The sequence below is a fragment of the Sinocyclocheilus rhinocerous genome, unplaced genomic scaffold, assembly GCF_001515625.1.
Source record: "Sinocyclocheilus rhinocerous isolate Xijiao unplaced genomic scaffold, SAMN03320098_v1.1 scaffold6346, whole genome shotgun sequence".
NCBI lineage: Eukaryota > Metazoa > Chordata > Actinopteri > Cypriniformes > Cyprinidae > Sinocyclocheilus > Sinocyclocheilus rhinocerous.
In genome coordinates this window covers 58450-71975 of record NW_015644383.1, presented here as the reverse complement: position 1 = coordinate 71975, position 13526 = coordinate 58450, and the positions used below count along the sequence as shown (strand labels likewise).

At 37.2% G+C, this 13526-nt stretch overlaps 1 pseudogene; it reads right to left on the bottom strand.

Annotated features, from left to right (window-relative positions):
* Positions 1–3296: 3296 nt before the first annotated feature.
* The window catches only part of LOC107758321 (scavenger receptor cysteine-rich type 1 protein M130-like), a 30599-nt pseudogene continuing 20369 nt past the window's right edge, over positions 3297–13526 (bottom strand).

The window sequence follows — 13526 nt, the reverse complement described above, 5'->3', positions numbered from 1 at the left end:
ACTGAACATTTAAAGTTATTTTGGGGATAATGTGCATAACATTAAGGGAATTTTACTACAATGTTATGATAAAGAGCACAATTAACTTTTTTTACTTTAATAATGTTAAAATGAATTGGACAGTTTGTGTACACAAATACAGGTCTATTCAGACAAGATTTGTAAATAAACATTGGTTTCTATTCCAGAGATATTCATCTGATATTATATCAAATACATTTGTATCAGTAGATGCGTGTTTAATACTGCAATGCGTAATTCATCCAGCAGATGGCAGCACAACATTTCTTATTGTAAAGAGGAGCAGACAAGAGTCTTATCCTTGTGTCACCACATGAGGGAGCTTCTTACTGTTGAATATTTTTCTGGACAGAAACTGTAAATTTCTTTGTTTACAGATGCATTATAGCTACAAATCCATTTTTTTCATGTAGAGCTTATTTCACAGCACATCATTTTACTATTTGTCTGCTTCTATAATATATTATAAGACACTGCATAACTGAATGAAGTAAATACACTAGAAGCACAGAACTGCAGTCATCATCACACACTGTTCCCCACTGACCATCATGATGAACCTCCAGTCAGCAGCACAGAGATACTGCCACACACCAACTTCACTAAAGCTTCACGTCTTTAAAGTCTGTACAAAGTCAGCATTATTTCTCTGAATAAATTATGTATTTTATTTCCTGATTGAGCAACATCTATTTCAGTCTCTTCAAGACTGCACAAATTCTATGGCATTTTACTGAATTACATTTTCCATTGGAGTAAAATGTTTTGTATGTAATTATTAATTTAAGCAATGTTTAAATCATTAAGTGCTTCAAATTGCATACTGTTAACTAAATCATTTTTGAAACATTTGCAGTTATCCTACTGTACTAATAAAAACAATATTACAACAACATAATTACATAAGCACAGTGAATAACTGTACACGGTGCATACATTACAAAGCATACATATTTATTCAGATTTCAGAATGAACACTTTGACATTTGTAATACATATGTCTCGTTCAAATGTTCGCTACTGTAATGAATATGAATGTCATTTTTTAATAAGCAGGGGAAATTACCAACATTAAACAACCATTTACAGGCTTAGGACATATAAACTTGATGTAAACTTGTATATTTATGTTATTTGTTTCTGCTTTTTTGGCCAGGTCACTCTTGTAAGAGGTTTTTATACTGGTTAAATAAAGAATGAACGAATCAGCAAAATAAAAACAATTTAAAAAAGGGCAGTTATTATATTAATTTAAAAGAAAAGATTATTGCTCATGTCTGCTGTTTGTAAACTTATTAAGTACATTCTACGGTGGGCGAGAGAGCTCAACGCTGCAAATGAAAAAAACACATGCAACTTAAGAAAACATCTTCATCAATTAGACAACACACGTGCTGCAAATACTCAACACTCAACAAAAAGAAATGTGCTGCAAAAACAGAAACGCACTGCAAATAGGCACAGACATCAGAAATGTTTAAGGGAAACACAAAGTGACTAACACGGCTGCTGATCAATGTTGGCTCTGAAAGGTGAGATTTATTTTACCATACTTTTACAACTTCCCTTATAAAAATTAACCGTAGCCTTAAAATTAATTGTCGTTTTGTTGGAGTAATTTTGTTGTGGTCTGTGCTTCTTGTGCATTTCTTTATGTGTTTGTGATGTGAGGATTTGCAGCGTGTTTTGTATTTGGTTGTGTTGGGAGTATTTGCAGCACATGTGCTCTCAGACTGATGAAGGTGTTTTCTTAATTTTCTGGTGCTTTTTCTATTTGCATGTGTTTTCTGAAGTTGCAGCGCATTGAGCTCTCTCAGCCACCATAACATTCTAATGTCCTTTAGCAAAATATTAACTGTATCAGTGAATGATATTTTGATATTTAATATTATAAGATTATTAAATTGAAGATACTGTAATCCATTAATGATGGGTGGTAGCTGAATGATGAACGATCTGAACTCAACACAATTATGTTTATACAAAATAACTGAATGTCAGAAAATGAGTTTTTGTTCTCTCAAATTTTTAAGGCTACACAATAGAAAAGATTTGTAAAAGCATCTGGAAAAAGTCAAGCACCTTTTGAAAAGGTCATGAAAGCAAAGCATTTTTTTCTGTCAAAAATTGCAATTGTATATTTCAATACAGAATGTAGCAAAACACTGTTAGATTGCAACTGAAACATATATAGTAAGATTGCTAAAACTTTAAAAGCTTTGAAAGGATTTGAGGCAGTGGATGTGGTTCGAGTTATACAGCTCCTGCCTGTTTTCCTGGTTCCTCCTCCACATCATCATAGTCTGTTATTGGAAAACAAGAGCCAATTCATGTATCAATACATACATTAAAATGCATGATAAAAAAACACTACAACACTAAAATATACTAGCAGTAAATTTAAATGAGCTTTCATAACCACAGAAATTGATCATATGAAGTGATTATAAAGACTAAATGAAGTTGTTAATAACGTACCAAACATGTCACTCATATATTCTCTGATATTCTTCACATCATCATACTCCTCCTGAACACCCCCTGATATAAATGTGGCTATTATTAATTACATGAACAAATAGACTATATCAGGCGTGTCCAATCCTGCTCCTGGAGGGCCACAGTCCTGCAGAGTTTAGTTCTGACCCCAATTAAACACACTTGAACCAGCTAATCAAGGTCTTCAGAGTCACTAGAAACTTCCAGACAGGGGTGTTGGGACAAGATGGAGCTAAACTCTGCAGGACACTGGCCCTCCAAGAGCAGGTTTGGACACCACTGGACTACATACTTTATTCTGGTGCTTTTTCTATTTGCATGTGTTTTCTGAAGTTGCAGCGCATTGAGCTCTCTCAGCCACCATAACATTCTAATGTCCTTTAGCAAAATATTAACTATCAGTGAATGATATTTTGATATTTAATATTATAAGATTATTAAGTTGAAGATACTGTAATCCATTAATGATGGGTGGTAGCTGAATGATGAACGATCTGAACTCAACACAATTATGTTTATACAAAATAACTGAATGTCAGAAAATGAGTTTTTGTTCTCTCAAATTTTTAAGGCTACACAATAGAAAAGATTTGTAAAAGCATCTGGAAAAAGTCAAGCACCTTTTGAAAAGGTCATGAAAGCAAAGTATTTTTTTCTGTCAAAAACTGCAATTGTATATTTCAGTACAGAATGTAACAAAACACTGTTAGATTGCAACTGAAACATATATAGTAAGATTGCTAAAACTTTAAAAGCTTTGAAAGGATTTGAGGCAGTGGATGTGGTTCGTGTTATACAGCTCCTGCCTGTTTTCCTGGTTCCTCCTCCACATCATCATAGTCTGTTATTGGAAAACAAGAGCCAATTCATGTATCAATACATACATTAAAATGCATGATAAAAAAACACTACAACACTAAAATATACTAGCAGTAAATTTAAATGAGCTTTCATAACCACAGAAATTGATCATATGAAGTGATTATAAAGACTAAATGAAGTTGTTAATAACGTACCAAACATGTCACTCATATATTCTCTGATATTCTTCACATCATCATACTCCTCCTGAACACCCCCTGATATAAATGTGGCTATTATTAATTACATGAACAAATAGACTATATCAGGCGTGTCCAATCCTGCTCCTGGAGGGCCACAGTCCTGCAGAGTTTAGTTCTGACCCCAATTAAACACACTTGAACCAGCTAATCAAGGTCTTCAGAGTCACTAGAAACTTCCAGACAGGGGTGTTGGGACAAGATGGAGCTAAACTCTGCAGGACACTGGCCCTCCAAGAGCAGGTTTGGACACCACTGGACTACATACTTTATTTGGCACAATACTTTGAAGAAAACTAATTTAAAAAACTCTGTTCCAGTCTAGAAGGGTGTAAATTGAATCCCACACCTGCTTTATCATTGGAGAACTGTCGTATGATGACGACATCATCATAGTTTTCTGGTAAGTCATCTACAACAAAATAATGAAAAATGAAATGCATCCATCAAATGAACAAAATTTTGGATATTGAAACTATGCTTATATATATAATTAAAAATTACATTGTGTTAAAACGTGTAGAAATAATTATAAGAACTAAACCTGTAGCATGATGTCTCAGTCCTACAGTGATTACATCATCATAGTTCTCTGGTGTGATTTGTTGCTCTTCTAAATGAGTTCAAAACAAAGAGAGAACAGACATTAGTCAGGGCAGAAGGGAAAGATGGGTTAGAAGTACAGGGTGTTCAATGGATTGTACTATTGTTGATCAACATACTAATTGTTCAACTGACAACACATCTTTCCAAAAAACTTTCAGTAATCAAAACCTTTTTGAAAATTATGTGATTTAGAACCTTTGTATAGTGCATGCCACTGTTAAGACTGTAAGTCTGTCCCTCACATCCTCATTTTCATCCGCATAAAATATGCCATCTACCTTGACTAAGGTCTATAAACAGAAACAGGTTTACTGTTCACAGGCACAAAAGGTTAAAGAAGTAAAACCCATCAGCAGAAGTCACTGACCTGTCGGGCCTTTAGTGGTGGAGAAATCATGGTATTCAGGTGTGACTCTATCTGCAGATTTTGCTTTCATAAAAAATAAAATAATATTAAATAAATAAAATATCCAAATTATGTGTTGAATAGTGTCTATAATTTCTGCTGTGAAATTGTGCTGTGAAGTGAATGTTTTTAATTATTTATATACGCATTACACAACATAGACAGGCTTCTGTATGTAGCAGGTAACATTACTATATTTAAGTCCTCTAACCTGAAAGAAGCTCATCAGCATCTTCATACCTACAATGTTTTTCTTCAGAAAGAGCACTTCCTGTTATGAAGAAGTAGAACCATCAGACACGTTCACAATCCCCATATCCTATGGCTCATATAACACTAACCCTATACCTATACAGGTGACACACACAAAGTCCCACAAATAAATCAATGTGATTTACTTCACTCACCTTTTGAATAAAGTGATTACCATGTCGATTTCAACAAAGCAGACACACACTGTAACACTTACTCACCCCTATGAGTGAGGAGACTGTGCCTACTAGTGGGTCTGTTTTGAATCTCCTCATAAACGGCCTCAGTCATCATCCTGTGCCTCCTCTTAGAGAGAGCTGTGAGTGTAGACAGACAAACCTGCTGTCATTTCACAACACATGACTGATCACACACTGAATAAGACACAATATGACAGTCTCTGGATCTCTCCTACCTCTCCTCATCACTCTGTTCTGCTGAATCAGTATAAGCAGTGGCACTAAGAGCAGTAAGAGCACAACTCCCAGTACAATCACAAGCACTGGGGGGACGGAGAGAGATGCTGCTGGAGGAGTTTGTGGAGGAGAGACTGATGTTGAGCGAACTGGAGGAGAAACTGGAGGAGAAGCTGATGTTGTTGTGGCAGGAGTAGAGGACACTGACACATCTGGCAAAACACACACATACACATGAAAAATCATGAATGTTCTGAATATACCAATATTCTGCACTCTAAAATGGTCTAAAAATAAATATACTCCTCAGTGTTTGCTGTGACCTGCACAGATGAGTCCAGCGAGCTCTTTGTGTGAGCAGTCAGTGTGGTTTTTCAGGGAGAGAGGACAGTCCCACAGGTGAATCTCATTCCCTCTGCAGTCAGCTTTGTTCAGCCACACAACACCTTCACCAGCACCAAAGACTGAATTCCCATCAGCCCTCAGTGCTGCTCCACAACCCAGCTGCCTGCAGACCACCTGAGCATCGCTGATGTCCCACTGATCATCACAGACTGAGCCCCACACAGCGTTATGATACACCTCCAGCCTCCCAGAGCACCGGCCCTCCCCTCCACTCAGTCTGAGAGGAACATGTTCTAAAACACACACATCAACCAGCATTCACCAACTTCAGCACACTGTTTTCAACATAAATTTATAATGCATTTTTATAACTATTTAAAATTGTGATAAATTGTCAGTGTGGAATGTGCATTCAGTGCTCAAGAGCACAGATTATTTAAGATAAAGCAAATACAACCTCATAATAAACTTACTTGAACACTGTCTCTGTTGAGAAGATGGTGAGGTAGAACATTTAAGATGATTCCAAGGAGAATCGTGTGTCTGCTCCTCTGAGATTAAAATGTTAATTTCATTCACCACTGAATAGAAAAGTCATTAAAAGAAAAATAATAATATTTAAACTAAAATGATCACTTTAAACCATCAAGTCAGTTAAATATCACCTTACTTGAGCAGGTGATCTTGGCCACTTCATTATCACAATCATTCTGTCCCCAGGGTGAAGATGGACACTGCCATAAAGTGGAATCATGTCGTCGACAACTAAGTTCATCAAGCCAATTATGAGACTTCAGTCCCTCTGAATAACTGGGTTCACTGCCAGATCTTCCACAGTTCAGCTCTTGACAGATCAGACTCGCTGTGTCTCTGTCCATCTTGTTGTAACACACATTACCCCAGGATCCATTGTAGAAAACCTCCACATTCCCTTCACAGCCCTCAGTTAACCTGATCTCTTTAAACTCTAGATGGAAAAGAATGAGAATCAACCTCAACTCTCACGGAATGACAGTGTTTTAATTAGGGATTTGAATTATACAGGCTTCAATGATTCTGATTAATCCTAACGATTACAGTTCATTAATAGTTCCATTAATTTTTATATAAAAAACAACCAGATCTTCCACAGTTCAGCTCCAGACAGATCAGACTCGCTGTGTCTCTGCCCATCCGGTTTGAACATACATTACCCCAGGATCCATTGTAGAAAACCTCCACATTCCCTTCACAGCCCTCAGTTAACCTGATCTCTTTAAACTCTAGATAAAAATTTTTTTTTTTTTTTAATATAATTTTAAAATACCTAAATTGAAACGTCTGGGCATTTTGGATATGTGAATCTTATCTCTAAAAACTTTATATTAATTTTAATTTTAATGAAAAAAAAAATACAGCAGGATGTTTACCTGAGCACACGACTCCTACATCCTCCTTGTGCTGACAGTCATGTTTTCCCCAGCCTGGAGAAGAGCAGCTCCACAGGGACGTCTCATTCCCCTCACACTCCACCTCATCCAGCCATATGGGTCCAGAACCAGGACCAAACCAGGCTGGTACCTGCTGGTTACTGAGGGCCACTCCACACTGCAGCTGTCTGCACACCACATGAGCATCTTTAATATCCCAGGAGTCATCACACACTGTCCCCCATGAGCCGCTGTGAAAAACCTCCAGCCTCCCTGCACAGTCTCCCCCAGAACCCACCAGCCTGATGGACCCGCGACCTGATATTCAGAGAAAGAAAAACACATTATTGATTAGTAACAACTGAAGAATCTGCCCAGATGTTGTTCTTCTCACCAAGGCAGGTGATTGACAGCTGTTGTGTGGAGCTGCAGTTGAGAGTTTGTGGAGAGCTGCAGTTCCCCAGATGAGCTTCACTCCCAGAGCACTGGAAGCCCGTCACACACTCATGACTGTGTTCAGGACTGGATGAAGAGGAGCCGTAGAAGTTCAGCACAGAGCCACAGCCCAGCTGTCTGCAGACCACAGAGGATTCAGTGAGACTCCAGGAGTCCAGCAGAACTCTCCTCCAGACCTGATGGATGAAAACTTCCACCTCCCCCTCACACTGTCTCTCTCCAGACAAACGCACCAGACCATCATGTAGAGCCAGAGATGAATCTGAGGAGAAGAGCAGATGTACTAAAACAGATTTACTAAATATTCCAAGTTTGAGAATATGCTTTACATCGATATTACGTTTTACATGATAATACATAAAGTCAGAAAGGACTCACTAGAGCAGATGACTCCAACATCTCGCTTATGAGAACATTCAGCTCGACTCCATGAAGAGATGGAACATTCTGAGAGTTTTGTTTCATTCCCGTCACAATCAAACACATCAGCCCAGATTTCATCACTTCCCTCTCCAAACCAGTCTGATCCCACAACAGACACAGCAATCCCACAATTCAGCTGTCTGCAGAGGACACTGGCAGCTCTCATATCCCAGCATGCATCACACACTGTGCCCCATTTACTGAAGTACTGACGTTCAACTTGACCAGAACAGATGTCAGGGCCATTTACAAGTCTGAGATCAGTGTAACCTAGACAAAGAAGGGAGAGTTTAGTTAAACATTATTTACAAAAAAAAACAAAAAACAAACAAACAAAAACAAACCGGAGGAAATATGTTTAAAAATTTTTTTTAACTTGTTTGTGATTCTCTCAATAAGTTGAAAAATATTGTTCCCTTACCAGAACATAACAGTCCAATGGCATTCTCAGGGGTTCAGTTGTGTTTGTGAGACACTGATGTTGGACAGAACGATATATAAGATTCATTTCCTCTGCACTGAATCTCTTGTGTCCACATCTGAGCGTCTCCTTTGCCAAAAGCAGCTGCTCCCAGCACCTGTACAGGAGCCCCACAGTCCAGCTCTCTACACACAACCTCTGCATCCTGCTGGTCAAAGGCAGCGTCACACACTGACATCCACGTCTCATTGTGAGGCACTTCTACTTTGCCCACACAGTGGGATCCCCCAACCAGCTTGACTCCTTAAATAAAAACGGGACAAATTATTGTCCTAATATAACTGCATAAAACTTAACAGCTTATTGTTTAATAATTGTGACTGTTTGCATTTCGTCAATTGTAAACAGTTTGTTTAAACTTTTGTGAACAAAATGCTACCAGAATGCAATTAATATGCATTTTGTCTACGAGGGATGGTCTGGAGGAAGAGGAAGAAGAGGAAGAAGAGGAAGAAGAAGAAGAAGAAGAAGAAGAAGAGGTTTTACAGAACTTTATTTGAAAAACATTTCATAACAATCTTCACATTAACAACTCACATAATAAATATAAGATTTAAAAATTCAAACCCAAATGTCCATCATTAACCATACACAAAACATCAACACACCACATGTCATTGAAAACCGTCTCATTATTTACAAGACTATAGTATGCAAATTCTATTTTTAGTCTACCAGCTACTAATTTCATGAACATCACTTCAGTGTTAGTACTATTAAACTGTAACCCTTGATTTTTTCTGGTTTTCCATATTGCCAGTTTTGCAGTACCTAGTAAATAATTTAACAGACACATCTTCCTTCTTTCTAAAAAATTATATTTCACACCCCTATAAAAACTTGTTCTGAGAATTCTTCACCAAAAGCTTGAAACAATCTATTAAGAACGTCAAAAAGACCTTCCAATCTTTTACATTTTAAAAACAAATGCTCTAAATTCTCTTCCTTTCCACAAAACATTTAAGACCATCTGCTTTTTGAAGAATCATTTTTGCAGTCTGAGCCCAAGCTAAGTTTTTATGATACAGGAATCTCTGTGCTGCTTGTATTCTGAAAGCACAGATCTTACTCCGCACATCCTCCAGACCTTGACCTCCCTCATAAACGGGAAGGTAGAGTGTTGCTGCACGAATCCAGTGTTCTCCACTCCAAAAAAACTCCACAAATGTCTTCTGTATTTTACAAATCAATTCTTCAGGTGGCTCCATTACAATAAGTTTATGCCACAAAGTTGAGGCAGCCAAGTTATTTACAACCAGAACTCTTCCTCTGTATGACATTAGCGGTAACAGCGATTTCCATTTGAGCAATCTGGCAGACACCTTTTCCAGCATTCCCTCCCAATTTTTATTCTGAAATTGTTTATTTCCTAAAAAAACACCTAGCATTTCTTGCCCACAACAATCCACCTGGTAATTTTGGAGGTCCTTGCCCACTTTTCCACTGACCAATAATAAGTCCCTCACTTTTTTCCCAGTTTACCCTTGCTGATGATGCTTTCTCATATTGTCCAATAGCTTCTATTAAAATATTAACATCATTTTGATCAGAAATAAAAGCAGTAACATCATCAGCATAAGCTGATATCGATATTCTGTACATATCATTTACATCAGGAAAATAAATTCCACTGAGATTCCTTCTTAGTCTGCACAACAATGGCTCAATAACAAGGCTATATAATTGTCCCGAAAGTGGACAGCCTTGCCTAATTCCTTTTAATACAGGTACTGGTGCACTCAACCCTCCACCAGCTTTCACAATCACAAAAACTTCCGAATATAGCAGTTGAATGTATGATATAAAATCTTTTCCAAACCCAAAATTCCTTAAAACCTCAAAAAGATATGTATGATTGACCCTATCGAAAGCTTTCTCTTGATCTAACGAAAGCACACCCAGGTCAACATTATTAAATTGATTAAAATCAATTACATCTCTTAACAAAAAAAGATTGTCCACAATTGACCTATTAGGGATACAATATGTTTGATCTCTATGAACCAATAATTCCAAAGTATGTTTCAGCCTATTTGCTAAACATTTTGAAAGTATTTTATAGTCCATGCACAGTAAAGAAACAGGTCTCCAGTTCTTTAGAAGGCATAAATCCCCCTTTTTAGGGAGCAAAGAAAGGACTGCCCTTCGACAACTTATAGGAAAGTAGCTTGTTCTTTATACTCTCTAATAATACTTTATATAAGTAATTTCCTAGTACACTCCAGAATGACTGATAAAACTCTGCTGGTAATCCATCAATTCCTGGAGAGCGGCCATTTGATAACTGTCTCATTGCTTCAGTAATCTCCTGAAACCTAATCCGTTTATCTAAATAATTTTTCTGTTCATTTGTCAGCTTCGGTAGATCACTCAGCAAATCAGAAGCACATTCAGGATCACAATACTCAGCACCATACAAGTCTGTATAAAAATTAACTGCCAGTTTCCTTATTTCCACTGGGTCAGATGTTATGACTCCATCAGGCCGGCGAAGATGATACATTTGCTTTTGCTGGACACTTTTCCTTTCAAGATTAAAGAAATATGAAGAAGGAGCATCCATGTCTTTAATGGAACAAATCCTTGCTCTTATTAACGCTCCCTTCACTTGTTCTTGTAATAATGAGCCAAGTTCCTTCTTTTTTTCCAGACGCTCATTTTGTACATTTCCATCATTATTATTCACAAGCATATTCTCCAAAGCTTGTATATCTCTTTGAAGTTTTTGTATAGCTATTTTCACCACAGAAGTAGAATGTGAACTATAATTTTGACAAAAGATTCTTATATTTGCTTTACCAACCTCCCACCACATACACAGATTTTCAAAAGAATCTTTTCTTAACTTCCAGTCATTCCAAAATAATTTAAAATGTTCACAAAATAAAGCATCCTGCAATAGTTTGATATTAAAATGCCAAAAATAATTTGGCTTTGACGTTCTTTTCATATTCAAAACAAACAATAGCAAATGATGATCGGAAAACCCTACAGGTAAAATAGAAACATCTGTAATTTTATTATTCCATTCTTTACGTATATAAAATCTATCTAATCTAGCTCCACTAACCCCACTATTAATGACTTTAAGCCAGGTATATTGTTTAATTCCTATATTTCTTCTTCTCCAAATATCTATTAATTCAAACTCTTTTAAAATATTTGACAATACACAACTGGATCCATGATGGGGTTCTTCTCCATTTCTATCAATAATAAAATCAACAGTGCAATTCCAATCCCCTCCAATAATAATGCAAACATCATCATCAATTTTCTGAATAGCGTTCCTTAACTTTAAAAAGTACTTCACACGCTCAGGTCCATTATTTGGTGCATAAACATTTATCAATACAAACACAGATCCCTCATATTCCACCTTTAACAGCAATATTCTTCCTTTTACGATTTCTTCTACAACCAAAATATTTACATTCATTTTTTTAGAAAACAAAATGGCTATGCCAGCACTTGTATTTGTCCCATGACTTAAAACACTTTTTCCCTCCCACCATCTATTCCATTCAGATTCATTGTCTAAATTAGTGTGTGTTTCTTGTAAAAATGCTACATTTATCTTTTTAATACTAAATAACTCTGATACCATTGCCAATTTATTTCCATCTCTACCCCCATTTATATTTAAAGAGGCCACCCTCAACAGCTCCATAAAAAGGAAAAAATATAGAGAGGACAGAAAAAGAGAAGAAAGGCAGAACAAGATCTTTACCCCATGTGACTTAAACATTTGATTTGTTTTGTGAGACAGTTGCTTTGTCCTTTCTTAGTTTTGTTAACATCTTCTTCAGCCTGAACCTTTTCTGTTTACTTAAGGCCTCATAGCTAACATTTCTCTGCAACAATTTCACTGTATGAATGAATTTATCTACATCTGGAAAAAAATCTTTAACTTCAATATTTCTACCGAAGGTTACATCTAGAAAGTCATTTATATCTTGCAATGTATATACATCTTCCACACTGTGATCCAATGTCAGATATCTCAGAGAACGTATCATCATCATCTCTCATTTCCAAATCGACCTCAGTACACATTTCACCAGAATTAGACATTTCAGAATTGTCATTAGAATCCCTTTCAACACTAACCGTAGCTGCATCATCATTCTTTACACTATTACCATCCACTTCAGAATCATCATGATTTCTACCAGAATCAACCATTTCATTAACATCCTCAGTCTGACTTTCAATCAATCAATCACTATCCGTGTTTCTCTCTGATGGAGCTTGAGGCTGCACATGCTCAGAAGTTGACTTACTACTCTCACCAGTAGCAGAAGTACTAGGCCTAACTTCCACTTCACTAACCTGGGCCTTATGTGGACATGCGTGCCTTTTGTGCCCGATGTCCCCGCACTCAAAACATTTCATGCTTCCAATGTTCGCGTAAATAACATACGCTTTCCCTTCATGCAACACTCTGAACGAAATATCCAACTCTGATTCATTTAAGAACATAAACACCTGTCGCCGAAAAGACATAACATGTTTCAGAGCTGCATTTTTACACCCCAATGGAATCATCTTAATCTCACTAGCCAATTTACCATATCGCGGTAAAGCCTTCTCAATTTCATCATTCCGAATAAAAGGAGGCACATTCGATATCGTAACTCTAGTCGTTGGAGTAACAAGCGGTGAGATTATAAGAAAATCACCACTTACCACAATTCCGTCGCTTACCAACCGGTTAACTATATCTTCTTTCTCGACAAACACCACTACTGCTTTATTCATCCTGGATGCCGAAGTAATGTTTTCATATCCAACTTTTTCTCCGATTGCTAGCAGCACATCTTCAACAGTGACTCCCTGCGCCGCTACACACCTGACTCCATGGCGGAGCGACACAGGTGACGCCACCCCCGCGGGGGTAGACGCCATCCCAATGCCGCCTTAAAAGTTCCAAAACACTCACAAAAAAATCAAATGTTATTTTTGAAAGAAAATAATAATTCAAATGATTAGAAAAACGTAAAAATAGGTAGATATATAGGCTGAAAAAAAAACCCAAATCACTCGTCCTCTCCCCATAAGCACCCTCACATGCACCCCAACACTCCCAGCATGCACCGAGAGAGAGAGAGAGAGACACACAGAGAGAGAGAGAGAGAGAGAGAGAGAGAG